Source organism: Hyposmocoma kahamanoa, unplaced genomic scaffold (genome assembly GCF_003589595.1).
Source record: "Hyposmocoma kahamanoa isolate Upper Pololo Valley unplaced genomic scaffold, ASM358959v1 185, whole genome shotgun sequence".
Lineage (NCBI taxonomy): Eukaryota > Metazoa > Arthropoda > Insecta > Lepidoptera > Cosmopterigidae > Hyposmocoma > Hyposmocoma kahamanoa.
Genome location: NW_020653715.1, coordinates 1546035 through 1568262, shown reverse-complemented (window position 1 = coordinate 1568262; position 22228 = coordinate 1546035).

Sequence of the window (22228 nt, the reverse complement as noted above, 5' to 3'; positions counted from 1 at the left end):
AATATACACTGATTAGTATGTGGTGTAAAAACACGATTCCCAAAAAAAAAATCAATAGGTATTTTACATATACCATTGTTTTTTTGGTCATATCAACTGTACTTAATAGAACACGTATATAGTATACTATATACTGTTTTCAAAAGGCTTTAACTTCGTTACTAAAAAAATTCTATAATAAAGCCAGTATCCCTGCCGATCGACCCAAGCAAAATGAACCGCATAACCGGTAGTATCGACTTCTAAGATATGCTCTGATACTCCCTATGAGTATCAGAGCACAATCCGGTACACCCAGTACTAATTTAGAACACAAATAGGGTCTCCCGGAAATCAAGACCCTGGACCTTCTGATCCAGCATATTCATAACTTTATATATAAAATTGATCTGGACGTCCACTTCCAAAATGCAACATATACAACCGCAGCTGCGTACAAAATCAAAACTACCCGTGAGCCATCCGCCATTCGTGAGTCACAAACGCTTTCGTTTCGGGATTCGCATGCCATGGACAATAACAGACTTATGACGTGAATGTAAATATTGAATGGTGAAATAAGTTCTTTTACATGCCTAAATAAAAATTTTACAAAACAAATGGCGGATTTCTTTAGTGTTGTGCCATAATCTATCGATCTATATCTTTTATACTCGTTGGCGCTCGCCTTCACTCGGCCAGCTAGGAGAGTGACACCGAACGATGGCAAGGCAAGACAAAATACGTTGATAATTGGCGTTCACCCAGGAACGTTGGACCAACATGTCATTGTATTGCTGGTTTTAGAAAAGAGCAATTTTTAGTAGTTAAAGTTGTCAGGCCCTGTCTCTTTTCTTTTCAAATGCGTCCATTTTAAAGCTTACCTTGAACTACGCATTAGTTCATGCCCAACTGAATAAGATTTAAAGTTATTCAGTTTCTGCAATACGCAGTTATAATAATATTAAACAGCAATAAAACACAGCCAGAGTGTGTAAATCAATTGATGAACGATGCGTCTGAATAATTTCTTGCAGATACTGTTCCATACGACAGTCGTACAAAGCGATATTTTGATTCAACTCCGTATACATTAATGTTTTTGGATGATTTTTTGCTGTTCATCACCATCAACTTTTATATACTGTCTATTTACAAGAACACATGATATTTATTCGCCGAAAAATGTCATGAAACGGTGTTATAGTATATTATATAGGATCGTAAATATTACCAAAACTTTTATTGAATTTCACGATGTTTTTTGATGTCTTACTCTTATTGACTCTTATTCTGTGCAATTTAAAGCTTTAAATGACACTCCAACTGTTATGGATAAGCGCGTCGGTTACTACTAAGCCCACGCATCTAGAGCTACTAAAAATATTACAAAGAAGAAGATACATAAAACTAGGTTCAAATTTTCAATAAGAAATAATAATATTTATCATAATCAGAATGAGTTTATTTGTCCGTTAGTCACAACTGCTACCACCCACGTACAGTCGCGCGCAAAAGCGCTAACCAATAAGGCAAATAAAATAAATAATTTATAAATATTCAATTGAATGGAAGACGCTAAAATGACGCTCAATTCCTTGAAAATTAATTTTCGAACTACATAATAAACTAGTAGCATATACAAAAAAAAGAAATAACATAATTATTGAAATTAATATAGCGACATCTCTGTCAATCTTCTGGTAGCTGTAAAGGTGCCGGATTGGGTGAAGAAACTTTCATAAGTTCTGACAGGTGGCGCTTCGGCAAAAAGCTATTTAAACTCTATACAAAGATCCGCAACGAGCACATACCGAAGACCTGCAGGTTCGATAGCCAGTTGGCAGAGCGGTAGCCCCGTTGACGCAACACTCTCTGGTTTGAGTTCAGTCGGGTCAAAGGAATTATTATTGGGAAGTTTTGTGCAGCATCTTGCCCAAGGTGAAGGTAAGCAAAGTTTCCCTTTTGGTTTACTAAACTTATTCTATGACGGAAGTAATAATAATTATTAAGAATTATATTGTATTTGTTTACATTTTGTTCAATGTTTCAATATGATATTTAATTCTTTTTGTGAGTTGACTCCACTAGTTTGATATTAATACAAAGATCGAACATGAAGAAACAATTCGTTTGATCCGTCTGGATTCGGGTAGTGATTGTAAAAGTACCTGACTGAGTGAAGAAATAGATTTTTCATAGATGACGCTGCGGCAAAAAAGCAAAACCAAAGAAAAATTTATAAGGTCCACTGGTTTGTTCCGTGGCTTAGTTGGCATAGCATCTAGCACGGTTTGCTTGAAGACGCTGGTTCGAATCTTCGAAATTCTTTCTTAATGAAGGAAATATTTGTATTAATAAGAATTTTACTGTTCCCATAACTTTCGTACTCGTCGTCGATTTATAGAACATAGTATTATCAATATCAAATCGAAAAAAAAAAACATTTGTTCGACTTTTTACAAAATATACTATAATAGAAAAAACACAATGTAAAAATAAAAAGAAAAGAAAAGCCAACTCAGGTTAATGCTGAGCACAAGCTCAGTGCTGGTGTTCAGATGAAGCATATAGATATAGCATTTAACTGCCTCCGTAGCCGAACGGTTACCATGCCGGACTGCCATGCAGAGGTCCCAGGTTCGATTCCTGGGCCGGGAGAAATAGTTGTATGGCCTACAATTATTTCTCTCGTGAGTTTGGGTGTAATTTGTGGTTGTCCATGGCACCCGCGACACAGGGTTTCCCTAGTGCGGGGCTATGTTGAGTGTGTGCGTGTGTGCGTTAATATGAAATACTAAAAAAGCCAGTATAAAAATCATAATAATTCAAGAGAAGATTCTGTACTTTGAAAATAAATACCTAACTACCGTGACAAACAGTCAAACATAACAAGATTTTTGCGGTGATGAATTGAGAATGGTTCTAAAATCTCTCACTAGATGTCACTAGCGGCTTAAATGTGTTTTTTAAAAATCTTTAAAAAAACACATTTCAGAATTTTTACAACTCGATAACTTGACCCGTAGCTCACTTGGTAAGAGCAATACTACGGTGCGGTATGGTCGTAGGTGAACCCAACATTTTTATCTATCGTTCCAGAAACTATGAGAATGTAAATTGTTGTTATTATTTTCATTTTAAAAAGCGAAATCTTAGGCCCACAATGTCAGAACCGATAAAATATGCGTTCGCAGTCAAAGGCCGTATTCTTATGAATGGTATACAGTTCACCACGCAGCCGCCCACATTGAACACTACCATTCTTTGAAAATCATATTGTTATTTAACTCATCTTTGTGTTATGTGTGTGATAGGTTGTAAGGTTGGAGGATTATGTCAAACATCGGCAGCCGTTGAAAGTTTAGATCGGAGGTAATTATGATTTATTATACCTTCAATAGTAGTAAAGATGCGGTGAAAAGGGTTTTTCGAATCATCTGTATTGATAATTTTTTAAAGGATCAATATTTAGAATATAAGAAGTCTTTGTGGGTCTAAATTCCGTTTTTTTTAACTTGCCTCACTGGCTAAGCGAGCGGAAGTGGATCTTGAATTTCATCGAGTTTACAACCAGAAATAGAAACGAAAGGTCATTTAATTTGTTTGAAAACTATTCTTCCAAATCATTCCGGTGACAACTGCGTTCCGATTGTCGAGTCCGAATTCGAAACAATTGACGGGTGTCGTCAATTGTTCCACATCAAAAAGACCAGTTTAACTTGAGCTTTCCGATAATGGACGAAAATTGAAAAATTACATATTTAATACTTAATTACCGATGAAATGTGATTCCGTTTATTTTGTAATTAGATGTTTTGCTGTATTTCCCACACCACCCAATGGAACAGCCCCCCATTTTAGAGATATTATCTTTATTACAATAAATACTGTATGCTGTGTTGGAATATAAGTACGGAGACGTACACACAGGTCAGTTGTTGGCGCTGTACTATTTCAGCTTTCTAATTTGTGAATTCAGCGCAAACGAGAGTTGATATTTAAAAGTGATATAAGGCCCATTTGCCTGATGAGTTGCCAGGGATGGATGACCCTTATTTCGTCTTTATTTCTGGTTATATACTCGATGTTGACTTCCGATACCAAACTACGCCGGTTCTTTCAGTCTCGTGCGAATTCCGCACAGGACACATTCAGCTCCCTCAGGTCTTTGGCGACTCTATCCTTCTAGAGATATGATGGTTAAAACAGATAATATTATAATACTATACTAGTTCAGATACCCAATCTCATACAAAGATATATAAAGCACTTGTAACACGGTTATTCGGACGCATATTTTGATTTTTAACGCTAATCAATATCTATTGATATTTTTACTCAAAAGACGCCTTGCCCAAAGAATGTCACAATGACCTGTCCTGTGCCGCTTGCATCCAGCGGATTCCCTCAGCCTTCACCAGATCACGATCAGATCAGTCCACCTTGTGGGTAGTCTGCCCACGCTGCGTCTTCTGGTAGGCGATCGCCACTCGAGAACTCTTCGACCCTATCGGCCACCTGTTCTGCGAGCAATGTGCCCTGCCCATTGCCACTGAAATTTTGCAATTCTTAGGGCTATGTCGGTTACTCTTAAAACTCCGAGCATAGCCCTTTCCATTGTCCTTTGAGTGACCTTGAGCCTTCTTATGAGGGCCACAGCGAGCGACCACGTCTCACCGCCGTAAGTCATCACTGGCAACACACACTGGTCGAAGATTTTCATCTGGAGACACTGTGGTATTTTGGACACGAAGATATGGTGCAATTTCCCGAATGCTGCCCAGCCGAGTCGGAAAGTTGATTCATTCAAATTGTTTAAATAAAAGTTTTGCATGCAACTGTACGTGCATAATTTTGCCAACACATGTGGGCAGAGGTGTCGATTGCTTTCAATATATGGTCACATTGAATTTAAACCTCTACATTTTAACTAAAGCCTGTATACGTTACCACAGTTTTATTTTTTAAAGTTCAAAAACACCGGAGCGGTAATAGTTTTTAGCGACAAGTATTATGACTTTAGTTTCTTTTTTGTTGATAATCTGTAATGGAAAACTTTTCCTTAGAAGATTCGTGTGCAGCAGTGGAATGTACAGTGATGACGCTGAAACTTCGTAGCTCTTCAAGTTTTAGAGAATATAACGATTGCATAACCGATGTACTCGTAATTCCAATGTATCACTTGATATTATATTTTTCTCTGTCATCAAGTTCAGTACCGCAAGTATAAATTTAGCTTAGCATTTTTTCTTAGTTTTTATAGCTACACGCCTGGCCGTAACAGTTACAGTGCCACTCAGAGCTTTAAATCCCAAAGACGTGAGGGGCAAAGTGCCCGTCACCCTGAGACATAAGTTTTCAAATTTCACCTGCACCCTTACCCTTCCAAACCGAAACTCAGTAATGATGACTGCTTGGCGGCAGAAATAGGTAAGGTGGCAGTACTACACTGGATGAAATCTTTCACAAGGAGCTCTACTGCTTTTTAAATTTTTATTGAATTGATATTCAATTATTTTTAGTGAAATTACTCCACTAGTTTCTTATAATTTTTACATAATACAAAGATCGAACACTCAGAAAAAATTATTTCGATCCGCCGGATTCGAACCGATGTCTTCTAGCATACCGTGCCAGACCTCACGAATTTTTCTATGTGCTGGTTGTCGTGTCTTTATAATTGGTTTTTCTGTTTGGTTTTTAGTCATAGCGCCATCTATGAGAAATCTATGAATCCATGGCTTAGTTCGTATAGCGTCTGGCGCGATATACTATAAGACGTCGTTTCGAATCCGGCCGGATCGAAGGAATTTTTTCTGAGTGTTCGATCTGTGTATTAATAATTTTAACAAACTAGCTTGACTGCTACAAAACATTTTACTTACAAGGTTATTATTAATTTAAGTCTAAAGTTTAATGACCTTACTCATTGAACTACAAGAATTAAATTTGTAAACATATCTAGTTCCTATGTTTTACTGATGAATGGACACACTATAATAATATATATACTGATCCATTATCAACTAAACAACTGTAGTATGCACACTCAGAAGCAGCAGTAGAGTTGTGAAAAAGTTCCTCCATGGCAGTAACGTGAGCAACGCGTCACTTGGTACTATAAACCATAATTACAATCGAAGTGAGAACGTTTTTTTTTGAAGTCGGTTAAAAAATTCCAATGATTTGTAACTCTATGTAATAACGAAAAATATCTGCTATAATAAAAATGGTCCAGTGTCTTGCAATGGTTAACCGGTGATTTTTCATAGCATGACGGCAAAATAACGAAAATGAAATAATATAATAAATAATGGCGTATTTTGCGTTTGGTTTCTGCTGCATATAAATCATTCGCCGCGAACCGCAATTGCATCTCTGCAATAATTGCAGTATTGCGGTAAATGATGTCACCTTAAAATAATTCCACAGAATTTCATCTTTAATTCCTTCTCTTGGTATTTATAATAAGCCCACATGCGATCACACGTCAAAACTGCTTTTGTCACTTGAAATCATAATAGTACACTGTGTACCAAATAAGAAATCACTTACGTGTGTCTATTAGAAGCCCGAAGCCTAAGGCTGAGGGCTTCAATATTCAAGTTTTCTATTTTTTTGCCGTCCGACATACACACAATGTTTTTCATTTGCGAGGTAATAAATACAATGTTTACCCATTTTTTGCATGAAAAATCGTCTATATGAAGGTAAAACCACATATGTGACATTTTTCACAAAAGTCTTTAATTTACATAGATATGGTAAGAAAATCACTATCTTTTGCAAGTGAATCATAATAACAAAAAAGCTATAAATTTAATAAGAGTTTTATCTGCAGAAAGATGATGTTTTTCTTATCACTGGTACATAATTTGGAGATTTTTTTTTGTGGGTTATGTCACTTATGTGGTTTTACCTTTAAGCAGACGAAACATAGTTCACAACAAAACAATTGTGGATTTTGCAAATTGTTTTTTTTTTATCAACAGATGGCCAGCTAGCTATTCTTCCATAGACACTACAACTCGATCTGAAATGTTATAAAAAGCAAATACACATACAGCCATGATGAATAGTAAAAAAAAATTTGGTACCGAAATTTCATACAGAAATTAATTATAATCAGTTTTAAGAAATTCGTAATAATAAATATTTAAGTAATATGTGGCTGTGTTTAGATAACATTTTAAGCGAATGTTTTAATTTTGAACTTAAGTAACCTCCTTGCTTGAACAAGTTGAACAAGTTCAAGCAAAGACGTTACTTAAGTTGCTTTGTTTCACATAATTATTAATACAAAGACCGAACACTCAGAAAAAATTCCTTCAATCCGGTCGGATTCGAACCGACGACGTCTTCTAGCAAACCGTGTCTGACGCTATGCCAAATAAACCACGGAACAAACCAGCGGACCTCACGAATTTCTCTATGTGCTTGTTGTCGTATCTTTGTACTCGGTTTTCAACGACGGAGATCTCTATGAGAAAACTATGAAAGTTTCGTCACCCAGTTAGGTAACTTTACAGCTACCAGTACTGGCTAGAAATTATCTATTATCTGTAATGAAATTTGTATTGAATTGATATTCAATTATTTTTTGTGATATTTATCCACTAGATTGTTATAATTATCAAGTAATTCTGCATTTGTCGGTCATGCCATGAGATCCTCAAAATACGGCGGTATACCCCATCTCAAAAGCCTCCAACTATCTTGTTGTGATCTGCGTGAGTGTCCAAGTTTCTACGCCATACCTCTCTCTTGAAAAGGTGTCATTTTGCAAATGTGAGTTTGTTACACTAAGGTATTAAATTTCTTAGTGTTATTTTTTTATAATATCAAGTGACAATAATAAATGTAGGCCATACAAATATTTCTCCCTGCCCGGGAATCGAACTCGGGACCTTTGCGCGGCAGACCAGGACGGTAACCGTTCGGCCACAGAAGCAGTTGGATTTGTTTTTTTTGGAGTTGAAAATTTTTGTAGAATCGATGCAGTTGACATGTGGTTCAATGAATGAACAAATGAAGCACTCTTATTCTATGATACCAAGTGGCAGGTTGAACAAGTCGTACGCCTTGTTTCACCACCCTTACCCTTCACAACCGGAACATTCGGTTAAGCGATTTGTAGAAATTTGACAATGTTTCATAGAAACTAAAATGACATTAACATGTACTGTCATCTTTTAAAGGACGTTAATAAAAGGTTACCCTGTATGAGTGCATACACTATCAACGCGCTATAAACGCTGCAGCCCATCTCCTCCTGGAAGAAATTATATTATAATTAAAACCTCAACTTCATAACTTAACACTAAGTTAATTCACAAATCATAACATGAATAAATTTCAGAGTTGGTTTTAACTTATTATAATGTGGTTCAACCTGGGTGGTGAGATCAAAGACTAAGAACGCATAATACTGTCTTGTTAGATCTGTATGACCATTATCATTGTGTGCTGTTTAATATGACATCCATGCAAAATCTTATGTTCATAATGAATTGAAGTACCAAGAATTCTCGATTTAAATTCACGTTTTATATAAAGCAATTTTTTTGAGAGTTTAAATTGTCAATACATGGTGTCAAAAATTAGAACTATTGAATGGATAGACCGGTGCGACGAAGACGGCTTCACTAAGGTGGAGAAGATGAAGAGGAAGCCCACCAGTTTTTTTTAGTTAGTTTGGCACAGCACTGAGAAGACCGAACTTCTTGCTGCGTCCGGCCGTACTGACGACTCTGGTGTACCTGTCACGACTGCATTACTCCACAAAGTAGTTAGAATAGTGGAGTACATCAAGCATGAAGCCAAATACACCCTGAGTGTCGAGCGGTTGAAGTTCCACCACAACGTGAATTTTAATTCGTTCATAAAGGAAGAGATTTGGCCGAAAATTGCCATATATTGGCGATTTCGTGGCTGGTTACCTGACACCAGATTGCGCCTTCGTGGAGATTAGTTAGATATAGTGTTTTATTATATTGTATGTATATTAGTTCTTAAGGTATATATTACATGGGTGATGTGACCTGAACTAAGTAAATAAATAAACGAAAATATATATGTCTCTTTTTATTTTTTGTGACACTCTAGACAAAACGGTCAAGGTTCTTTGTCAGGAGCTGACATGTGGCTCTCTTCACAATGTCTCTTGGACATGGAAAGTACTGCCTATAGTAGATTTTATTTACTCAGTCTAGTGCTTTTTACATAAATACTAGTAGTACTTTTACTGTAGTACTTTTTACTAAATACCGGAAAACCCCAGATAAAGTGTCGCATACATCTGGTTTATAAGCACTTGATGTTGATGGTGGGTTTATATAAGATGTATTTCAAGACCATGTTTTATTTGTAACTTTGATGACCGTGATCCCAAACTCACTCAATTCTCAAAATTTTTAAACGAACGTCATAGTAGGGGTATTGGATCTTGTCCAAGTAGTGACCAAACAGTTTACTTAAAAGGAATTCTAATTTTAACTCTTAGATTGAGATTTAAGTAGCTTATTTAAAGGACACTATGAGTCGAGGTTAAAACAAACCTATGCGACTACTAAACGCTTGTTGCTTTGATTGTTTAGTTAATTTATTTGTCAAATATAATACAAATAATTGTGTAGAAAAAATAAAAATGAAAAATATTAATTAAAAAATTGTTTATTAATAAATACATCTGCATGTTTCCTAAGATGCTATTTCATAAGCGTATTCAGTTTTACAAACTGTACAATTTTGTATTGAAAATCGTACCTCGTGTCAGTTACATAGCGTTCAAATTTGCAGTTCAAAAAGTGACGAATGTTTTGATGATCCTTTTTTGTTCGAAGGAGGGTACTTCAGTACTGGTCCCATTTAAATGTGAAGAACTAATTTGCCTCCGTAGCCGAACGGTTACAATGCCGGAGGTCCAGGGATCGATGCCCGTGCCGGGAGAAATATTTGAATGGCCTACATTTATTTCTCTCGTGAGTTTGAGTATAATTTCTGGTTGTCTATGTGTGTGTCCATGGCAACTGCGATACAAGGTTTCCATAGCTATAAGTATGTGCGCGTTATTACAGTTATTAAGAAAATATTCCACCTCTAAGGGTGGCAAACTAGGAGATGTATGACTTTGGAGGTCGGTTTTTTTAGTACTCTGTACTGAGGTTATTTGAGAGGCTGAATTGTTATGTGAAATCACTTTAAAGAAAAAATTAAAAGTATACTCCTTGAAACTATGGCAATTTAGCTAAAGCCTACACTGGTTTTTGATAAATGTATTACATGTTCTATAGTTTTGTGAAGTTACTTCACCAACAAACTTTAGCGAGACACTGCGATAAGTTTTCTTTTAAACCTTTTGAATGAAATAAAAAAAAATCAAAAATTATGATATTACGTTCTGAAATCCACAGACAAACAATACAAAAATATTTTCCTTGTAATATTATGTGAATGACAATTATTTTCGTCGATTTATCTTCTCTACGTGGAACGCAATAAATTTCAACAGAAATATGCGTATCGTTAATTGGTTACTGGAAATATCTAGTTAGTTAACTCTGTGCCGCCTGTGTGTGACGCCTTGCCCGTAACTTTCGTGAAGTTAAGAAGTTTCGTGAAGGCGTCGGTCATTCTCGGACTAGTGTTCAGTACCTAATTTTCGTCGGAATTTTTATTACTTAAATATTCAATTATATTATCATGTAATTATTAAATAACATTTCACGGTACAGTACTCGAATATTATATAATAGCACGATAAAAAAATGTAATACTTAAATAATAAAGATCGCCTTGGAAATTAGGTAGTGAACTATTCCGAGAATGATCAGAGTACACCTGATAGCTGTGTAACATTACTACCTTTCGCAATTATTATACAATGGAAATGAAACTACTGCCTCTGTGGCCGGACGGACTATCACGCAGAGGTCCCGAGTTCGATTCCCAAGCCGGGGGAAATATTTGTATGGCCTAATATTGGGTGCAAATTGTTGTTGTCTATTTCCATAGTAAACGTACAAATAAGTTCAAGCAATGTCAATAATTATAAAATCAAAGAAATATTTAAGTTAAATACAACAAAAAACGATATTTTAGTTCACACTAATGAGATTGCAGTAACACGAATGATTTTCTCATAAACATAAATGAGAAAGACGGTACAGTAATGAGAAATTATTATTACAACACACGTTTTATTGTTCACAAAAGAACATTTAACAACATTTAACACGTAACAAATATTTTAATATAACTTCTTGTATCAAAATCTTTCTCATGCGTGTAAGACCATCTATCTATCTATATGTAATTAATAAATAAATCTAAATAAGTATTTTATTAATGTCATATAAACTTTATTGTACATCAATATATCATTATTACCAACATGAATATTATCATCATGATCACCATTATCATCAGCATCATTACCATTCACATCATCATCACAATCATCGCCATCATCACCACCATCACCATCATTATCACCACTATCACCATCTAATTGTTATAATTCAAGTAAATGTTTGGCTTAAAGTAGCTATTTCACTTAAAAGTAGACAAGAATGAAAGCGACAATAATGATATTTGGATACATTTTGAATGATCAAGTGTGTAAAATATGCTGGACCGTTATAAAAGTGTATGGATATTAAAGTTCCCTTTGTCTAAATGATGTACAATAAAGTTTATAAAACTATTACTTAATACTCATTTAGATAGATTGCTTTACATGAATGAGAACGATTTAGTCACTAGCGCTGAAATCGGTATTTAAGTCGATTTTTTGCTAAAACGGAGATGCACAGGTTACTTCACTGTGTACACTCCAATCCGACAGGAGCCTCTTCTATACGTGTGCGAAGGGTGAAGGTGATGCGGCATGAACTTTTGCTATTGGATTTTTAGTTGCATTGACTTGCATGGACTTGCATTGCATGGACTTTTAGTTGAAGTGACACTAATGATAAGAAAAATTTAAACACATTTTGTATTCCCAAGAAAACATGTTTGTTTATAATAAATTGCAAAGTTACGGCATGTATTCGACGTGTAAGTTATTAAAGTTTATCCTTGATGAGAAATATTGCTATTTCCACGAGTGTAAAATTTTTTTTCTTCTTTTCTTAAAATTAGGGCGACGTGGAACCGGCTCCCATGAATGAGAAATTGCCCACTTTTTAATTTTTTTTAAATTACTGTGATTTAGTAAAGTAGTCTTTTTATGTGTAACACAGACTAAGTAAGCAAGCAATCGTATTAAATAAATAATGCTTAGCATTTATGTAATAAGATAAAAGTTATTGAATGGGACACATTTTTGGAAGTTATCTGAAAACGACACTTGTGTGTTATTTATTTATTTAGCCTTGAACAGGAGACATGCAAAAAGCCGGACACGTTACTTCGTTTCGTTAAAAACGCGACAAAAAAACTTACACGAAGAAAACTTTAGTCAGATGCAACAATATTTTTTTATAATATCAAGCGGCCGGACGAACAAATCGTGCGCCTGATGGTAAGCGACACACCTGTCGATAATAATTTGCAGTGCAACTCAGAACTTTAAATAGCAAAGACCTGAGGGGCACTGCCACTGCGCCCGTCATCCTGAGACATAAGTTAACAAGTCCCATGTGCAGCAATCCTTGCCTTTCAAAACCGGAACGCAGTAATGCTCACATTACTGCTTGGCGGCAGAAATAGATAAGGTGGCAGTTCTTCCCTGGACGAACTCATTCACAAGGAGCTCTACTGCTACCAAATTTTTTTTAGAAATAGTCATAAATACGAGAGGTGTTAAGTCAGTGGGAGAATGGTTGCTTCTGAATATTGAGTCATCATCAAACAACCATAAATTCCACTACTAGGTTCAAGTCCCCAGTAAGTTAAAGAACGTAGGCCATGCTGGTTCACCTATTTTGTTTTTGGCCTTTTATTTTTAATTATTGCATAATTTCAGAGGTGGTGTTGTATGAGTATGAATATATCAGAAAGGATAACAGAATGGATTTTTGATTTTCGACACCATGAGCACCCTTGGGGAGTTGTCGCGTTAATGTAACTGCAATGAATGTACCGCAAAAGTTCTAAACCCATTATGTTACCCGTTCTGATAAACATCTGATATATTCGAGGTACTCACATATTTGTGTTGTTGGAGGCGAGGTGACGTAGGCGACGTAAGACAGTGTGGCGTCTTCTGACTTCCTTGACCGTGGAGTACAGTTTGCTGTTCTCACCTTTGTCCTCCTCAACTCGAGGAGTTGTCATATTAGGGTAAAACCGGGATAGATGCCCCTCTTTTTCAAAGAGCCTCTTAATTTAAAAATTATTAGTTTACCATGAACAATTCCTATGGACAGTTGTAGTTTAATCTTTTACATTACATTAATACTTGATTTTATTCATCTACCATTTACTGATTTTGAAGAAATTGACTTTTTGCAAACCTATTTTTTTGAGGATAGATGCTTACCTATATGGATAGACTCCACACAATGAAAATACTAATAAGGATAGATTTAGAATAAAATAGTAAAATTCATAATAAAATGTTTTATTTGTAGTCTTTAATATATTGTATATATGTACATATTACATCTTTAATATAAATATTTAAAGTTTATACCTACTTCACTTCGTTTTTTGTAGCTATCAAAACATTCTATACAAAAATGTTCGCTGTTAGAACTGTGAATAATTTGTCTTTTTGGGACTTTTAATTACTTTTTCACTAAAATAATGTATTTTTTTATTTTCTTTTCCTAACTTTCTTGTCTTGTCCTTTGCCCCTAAGCGCACCTACACCACGAAAAATCGAGACGACTATTCTATTCGATATGGATAGATGCCCTTTTATTATATAACTAAGCTATATACAAAAGAGCGATTATTGACAACTAGGTGAGCAGTTAATGAACCAGAATTTATCATAACTTCAAAGTTATGCCACAGTAAATACTTGCGTCTGAAATTTTGAAATAAACGCATGCACAAGCCAAACGCGTCTATTCCACACGAAGCCCTGCAGGAACTTTGATGAGTGGTGCCTATACTCCTTATTTAAACTAATTATTCTTTGTTGCGGTTTGGGGAAGTTAGGTTTTTTGAAAACGAGGCACCTATCCCACTGCGGCATCTATCCCTGTTTTACCCTAATGCAAATGATTTCTACAGAAAATGAGGCTCTTGATTAGGCATTTAAAATCAATCTTGAGTTAAAAACAAACGACGATATGAATTGATGTCTCTTACAATGTTTGTAGAAACATCTAAATTCCAAAATATGGACTTAGTCTGACTGCGCACTCCATCCGATTGGTATTTATTCCGAATCCCAGACTATACTAATCTAGAAAACTCAAACCCACTTCCGATGTCGCTTGTGCACTAAGTCCGATTCCAATCCGAGAAAATACGATATTCGCTTGGATACCTACAGATAAAATGACACTTCGGGCACCAGTGACATTTCGGACCGTCTTTTCTCGGATTCAGAACTGACACGAATCGGACGTAGTGCACAAACGCTCTAAGGGCCCTTTACCTTTCACGTAATATTATGTATTAGATGTATTACTTGAAGCTTAGGTATTGAAGCTTAGAAGCAGTAGAGTTCGTCCAGGGAAGTACTGCCGCCTTACATATTTCTGACGATTTAATTTGGAAAAATTTAAGTTTTAATTAATTGTAAGTTTACCACCATCCTTGGTGGTAAACTTACAAGCACATGGGACTTGTCAACTTACTTCTCAAGGTGACTGCTGCAAGGTCGCTCAGCGGTTCGAAGTGGATCTTGACCTCGGACACCAAAGTAGTCTTGTGCCAATTCTGACCATTCGAACACAGTCAATTCCTTTAGGTCTTTGGCTACGTTTTTCTTCCAGCTATGTCTTGGACCGCCCACTGGACGATTACCCGTATGCTGTCACAAATACGCTCTTTTGGCAGCTCGATCCTCTCCCATTCTTTCCACATGTCGTAGCCAGCGAAATCGAGCACATTTTATTTTTCCGATTATGCGGCCCTCCAGTTCCCAAATTGTTCTTTGATTTTTCCAAAATCTTTCGCAATATCTTCCTTTCCGCCACTATTGTGTTGTTTCACACCCATACATTAACATTGACCTAATTACTAAATACGATTCAGTTTTTTTTTTAATATTTTCCTGAAGAATTTCCTGTTTTTGACATACGTCAATATTCTAAACAATCGTTGTATTGTTCTCGTACTTTCTAAAAGGTTTTACAATGAACTATATAAGAAGAAAGACGGTCCAGTTATTGGAACAAAAATACAAAAGCTCATAATAATAAAATGTAAACAGTAAACGATTCACTTCGTGACTGACGAGTTTTATACCAAAACCACGTCTGTATTTACACTGTAAAACCTAATCAAAACTTTAGTAAAGTTCTTTATGACTTTCGTAATAAAGTCGACACAATTAAATAACATATTTGTCGAAGTGAAGTGGTATATGTTGATAAGAATCAAACACGACGACAAAATTTTGATGAAAGATATAAAAAATAAAGCACAGATTTTTGGAAACGCCGCTTTGACCATAATTGGTGTTTATCTTTTCAAAGAAGTTATGGCCGTTTTTTGTGGCCATATTCGTGGTCATTTATGGTCGGATATCGTAGGCAGTAGCCCTGATGTGTTGCTTGGTCGTTTGTTTAAGAAATACGGACTCGTGACTTGTAATACGAGATCTGCTTTGGTTTTGATAGGTTAATTGTTTTTATTGCTGTTTGGGTTATTATAAAATATAGTTTGAGAATGTTGCTATACAGTTGTTTGTTACTAAATAAAAGCACCTAATCTTTTCGCAGTTTTTTATAAAATAAATAAGGACTCATTTGACTTCCATCTCTCCTGATGCAAAGTCACGATAAGGTCGTCGATGAAGCATGCACACCTAATTAATGCCTATTCACTTTGAAAAGGTTCAAGTTATACCGTTCAGGGAGTGAATCTGCAGGCATGGAAATCCACTTCATAGTCGTTTACCATATAAATGTGGAACCGAAACGCTTCTGGCAAATCGAATTTAGCGCCAAGTTTTTGCAAATTTACACATTAATAAAAAGCACAAGTATGGCCCCTTGTAGTATTGCTCGCATCCTTGGACTGAAGCTCCCAAATACCAGATTGATCCACTTGACTTCCTCCAACGTAGGGCTGTTCGTATTGTCGATGATTCCAAACTCACAGACGGTTTGGAGTCCCTTGGTTTACGACGAGATGTCAGCTCTCTGAGTGTGTTCTACCGTCTCGTTTCCAATATCGCACCTTCTGCCAAGGGAGTAGAGTCCATCCCGACATCATAAGTGCCTGACATTCTTCGAACCTGCGAGATGTGTAATGATCTTTCTCCTGAAATATTTCCTTTGCGCTATAACATGGGGTTCTTCAAAAACGCAATTCATATAGTGTTGCAGATGTCCATGGGCGACAATGACTATTTTCTTTTAAAGATCATAGAACAACGGGAATATAGTAGCTTCTCATTTGAGAGTTTGACGGTTTGAATCCCCATGGCGGCACTTGTACATGTTTAGTAGCAATGCCACTTGCTAACGGTGAAAACATGGCTAAGAACCTGTACATTGATGACGGAATCATGACGTCATCTAAAAGTTTACACAAAAATAAATAAAAAAAACGTAATGAATTAACCCGGCGGGAGTGTGGTAACAAAATGTTACAAATACTATGTGGTAGGGTATGACATACCCGAATACAATATTGACTCTAAATTTTATGTATCTAACAGATAGCATTGGATAAAATGTGTTTTATTGTAAATTACAATGCGATGATTTATTATAAATAAAAATTCTGTGCAATGTAACACTTTCTATATTATAGAAAATTAAAAATTACTTATGTTTTCAATTTAAAACGTTGAAATTTCTATAAATTCAACAAAAGAAATAAAAAAGACAGTTTTTTTAATAAAAAATCTACAATCTACAAAACCTTACAAAACATGAAATCTATAACTAAAATTAAACTAGAATTAAAAAAATTAATTCTATTTTTAGAAACATCTTAGGAGCTTGAATTGAAATAAATAAATAACGCACACACTCAACATAGCCCCGCACTAGGGACACCCTGTGTCGCGGGTGCCATGGACACACACATAGACAACCACAAATTACACCCAAACTCACGAGAGAAATAATTGTAGGCCATACAACTATTTCTCCCGGCCCGGGAATCGCACCTGGGACCTCTGCGTGGCAGTCCGGCATGGTATCCGTTCGGCTACGGAGGCAGTTAGCAAATCTAAGCAGTTCTTGCAAAAGAAAAATTGCTTGTTCCTATGCCATGCATATGGCTTTTCCACAGGTGGAACATGCGAATTTTGTTTTTATTTCGTTTTACGTTTCTTGCTTGAGCAATCTCTACACCTAATGTAGTGACCAAGAGCATTTTGCAATAATGGACCTGGAGATTCATTGATTTGGGACGAGATTTTCTGACGAATAGATGTTGGAATATTTTATTTTATCTTTTCGCAATCTTAGGTGTTCATGACCTAAGACAAGCCTAAGTTACGGATAAAGTCGATTCGTTTGGTGTTCCTGCCTTGATTTTCACGAAAAATTTTGTTTGCGTTAAGAGCAGCTATATTCAGCAACCCATAAAGTATCGTGATATCATATAATTAATTGACAACATCCACTACAGCTTTCGTTGAGTTGTAAAGCACAATCATTACCGATTTTTTCCGGTGGTGTCATCCATTGTGCATTATTTTTTAAGATGCATTGTTGACAAGTGTCTAACTCGAGCGGTGGTTGTCGCGACACTGCGATTTTGACATTATCCCCTCCCGTGTCCCTTTAACATCAGCTACACAAAACAACAAAACGTTTAAATAACTAATAAGAGAAATATACACTCATAAAATGTAAGAGGTGGGTATGTCACACCCGGCCACACTCCGCGGTTAAGTACAGTACAGCTCCTTGTGTAAGAGTTCGTCCAGGGAAGTACTGCCACGTTACCTATTTATGCCGTCATTCCGCTCCAAATTGGAAGGGACTCATCAACTTATGTCTCAGGGTGATGGGCGCAGAGGCTCTGCAACTGTTATGGACAGGTGTGTCGCTTCCCATCAGGCGTACGATTAGTTCGTACCATCACTTAGGATAATAAAAAAAAACAGTTTTCGACAAGTTGTTTTCAAGTCGGTAAAACAATATCGGCTAACGATAAACCAATAAATTAATACAAACCGGTGGTCACAAAAAACGATGCTTCGACCAAGAATCGAACCCGGTCGTAAACAAAGACTTTATGTAACATAATCCTCACAGGAGCAAAGTAAGACATAAATATTGGAGTTATGGCTTTTGAGGCGAAAGAAGACGGGTGCTTGCGTGCGTTCACACTTTCTGTTAACCGATTACGATGAAGTCCAAGTGGTGTTCTATTTTTAGCAGGTTTACATATTTGTAACGAGATACTGAATATTAATAAAATAAGTACGTTGGAATTTTTTAACCGACTTAATTTTTTAACAATTCGACGTAATTTTTTATATCTGTGTTACGTGATAACTCCGGTGGATTTAAGACTAGGCTTCGGGGGTGACCTTATCCGCTGTAAATTATAATACAGGTCTAGTTTCATTGTATAGACTCCAGTCTCTAATAAGGACTACAACACTTGTTAACCGACTTAAAAAAAGGAGGTTCTCAATTCGACTGTATTGTATTTTTTTGTGTGTAGGTTACGCGGTTACTCCACCAATTGTAAACAGATTTTTATGTTTATTTTTTGTTGGAAAGAGGGTACTTCTGTCTTGGTCCCATTTAAATTTGAAGAAAATATTCCACCTCTAAGGGTGGCAAACTAGGGGATGGATCCGGTTTCGCGCTCTATCCGGTAACCGATTTCAATAAAACTACTAAATATCACTATTTAATTATTTTTGTGAAATTACTCCACTACTTTGTTATAATTATTAATACAAAGTTTTTACGAACGCTTACAAACATGCCTTCGATCTGGCTGGATTCGAACCGCCGTCGTCCAGCAAGCCGTGCCTGACAGTATGTCAACTAAGCCACATAAAAAATAATTGAATATCGATTCAATAAAAACTTAAATACAGTGAATAACAACATCTTTAGCCGGGGCTGGTAGCTGTAAAGATATCTAACTGGGTGACGAAATACTTTCATAGATTTCTCATAGATCGCTACGGGTAAAAAGTCGTTGAAAAATCAAATAGAAAAACACGACAACCAGCACATAATTAATTTAAAGATTTCTTGCTCAAGTTAATTTAACTGATTTAAACTATTCAATGCATTTCTTCAAACGGTTAATATTATTTGAATCCGCCATCTAAACCATAAAAATAGCAAGAATACTAACCGTCCAACGCTAGTTAGGATGCGCAGGAGCATTGTTATAAAGTTTAGCACAGATACAAATCATCGCTTATCATTTTCTTTGTAACTTATGACAAAAAGAGAAATAACATTACAACGCACTTGTTTATGCTATGTTAGTTAATTGACAATGTGTTTTTTAAAGTTTAAGAATATATATCATTACTAAACAGTAATTGCCTCCGTGGCCAGGTTCGATTCCCGGGCCGTGAGAAATATTTGTATGGCCAATATTTATTTCTCTCGTGAGTTTGGGTGGAATTTGTGGTTGTCTGTTTGTGTGTCCATGGCACCCGCGACACATGGTTTTCCTAGTGCGGGGATATATTGAGTTTGTGCGTTATTATTATTATTAAACCTTTGCAAATGTACATAACTTAGACATTAAAGTCATACGTACATATCACTATAAGGATTCAAACCATGGACCTCTCAATTCTTCTTATCCTATCGATTTCATATACTATACTATTATTATTATATCATTTATTTCGAGTAACTTTTACATGACTCATATTTGTGTTAGTAAATAGCTTATGAACTAGGAGTTAGGTTTAAATAACTGATTTACGTGTTTACGCATGATTTAAATATGCACAGTTCAGTATGTTCGCAATCATATTCAGGGTGATATTAGAACTGGCCCGCACCCTGCTCACCATAGAGGCATGGAAGCCCAGAATATGCCCGACTGGCCGCTGTGATTGGCCTATAGGTTACACGTGTATATTGGTGCAGAATGATCTAAATAATATTATTTTAACTTCACGCGTGCACTTAGTGAACCTACGGGCTATTATGTTCGCTCGTACAGATAAAGCCTGCGCTCCTTTTCCAAGTCGTCACCGTCCCTATTGTGGCCCAGAACTCAGCTATGCCAATCTCTGACTAGTAACCGCCATTAAAGTACAGTGCAGCAAGCGTGTAGTGCCCTAACATCTGCACGCTTGAGGACTGCACCCTTTTCAAGGCGAGAGTGAATAGGCATTATTTAGGTGTGCATTCTACATCGTTGACCTCATCATCACTTTCCATCAGGTGAAATAGAGGTCAAATGCGCACTTATTTTTTATAATAAAAAAAAAGTAAGGCACTATATGAGATGGGCCATGATTTGAATCGCACTGCACAAACTATACAGGTTCGAACCATCTGAAAATTTCCACCTGCGGGCCTACCACAGAGGTTGTGGTATAAAACAATATTATTTTAACACTTCACATTGACTTTTCATACCATGACGCTCTTAAAGTATGCTTATTATAATGTTACAACTACGATGTTTCATTGGCAGCTGTGAATATTCATTCACTGAATTCATACTATGACTAGATTTATTGACATTAAGGTACCATTGTTCTTATGTCAAATTTAGCAATCTTAAAATTATTACTCGGACGCGATGGAAACAATATTATTTTCGAATTTATTGTCTATATGTTAATTGGTGATGATTAAAACTTTAGTTTAGCTTTTTTTTATTTTATTTTTATTTTTTATTTTTAAAAATAAAATAAAAATAAAAATAAAATAAAATAAAACTTTAATTTAGCTTATTTATTTACGTAAATCTTTTCAACAATTTTTGTTTTTTTTATTACATTAGTACATGGGAAAAGAAATGGCCGCGATGTTTGAATAAACTACGTTTTGAAAAATTATGACAAGGACACTAACAGTTCGTACTGGACTAGTTCCGAATTCACAACGTGACAATCAAGATTCAGAGATTCGTTTTATTTATTTTTTGAGGAAAAATAATTGAAAACAACGTAATTTTAATAGATTTGATTATTTATTACACACTTTCCTTTTTTTAGCAGGTAAAATTCTCTGAATGTTAATAACATTAAGAGCATTAACATTACACTACGATAATATGATTCGGACCATCAAAAAAGAATAAGATGGCATTATGCAGTTCATAGCGTTATTTCTTCCCTATTTTTAGCAAGGAATAGACAATCTTAGGAAATCATTCGTTCTTTCCATCACTGTAACATTATTATATTATATGATTGATAGATTTCTTATGGTAATGTTATAATAAGCTTATATTGAAATAAGAATGTTTTTTGAAAGAGTATGGTAGGTCCCTTGAACAAATTCTCCTTACTCCGACCAACCTGCGTCCAAAGACTGTTTAAAGACCCAGATCGGCCATGGCAATTCGTGCCCAAGAGCTACCATTCCCTCACTGCGATACCACCGCCCTTCATTTTTACAATCTTCACATCAAATTTCATGACAAAGTGTTGCTTGAAGAGAGTCTGTTGGTTTACGGACAGACAGACGGAAAGAAATAACAGAGTCTTACAGCATTGTCGCTGACGTCATTCACAAGCCTAAATTTAAACTCAAAATTTAAAAAGATTAATATGATAGAGATGGGCTAACTTTTTTCTTTTTTTTTATGATATGACGGGAAGAACACGTCGTACGCCTAATGGTAAGCAATACGTCTGTCCATAACAGTTGCAAGACCACTCAGAACAAAGATCTGAGGGCACTGCCACTGCGCCCGTCATCATGAGACATAAGTTGATAAGTCTCATGTGCCTATAGTTTCACGAGCACCTTTACTGCTCTCATATTACTGCTTGGCTGCAGAAATAGATAGAGTGGCAGTACATCCCTTTACGAACCCTTTCACAAGTTCTACTACTACAAAGCACTATGGTAAGTTGTAATTGAAAACAAAACATGATCAACCTAACTAAATAACCTAATTCACCACTGATATAGACATTTATGAGGAGTTACTTTCTATTCCGCACCCTTGGTGCAATAAGGTCACAACTGCAAAATTACAGGTTTTC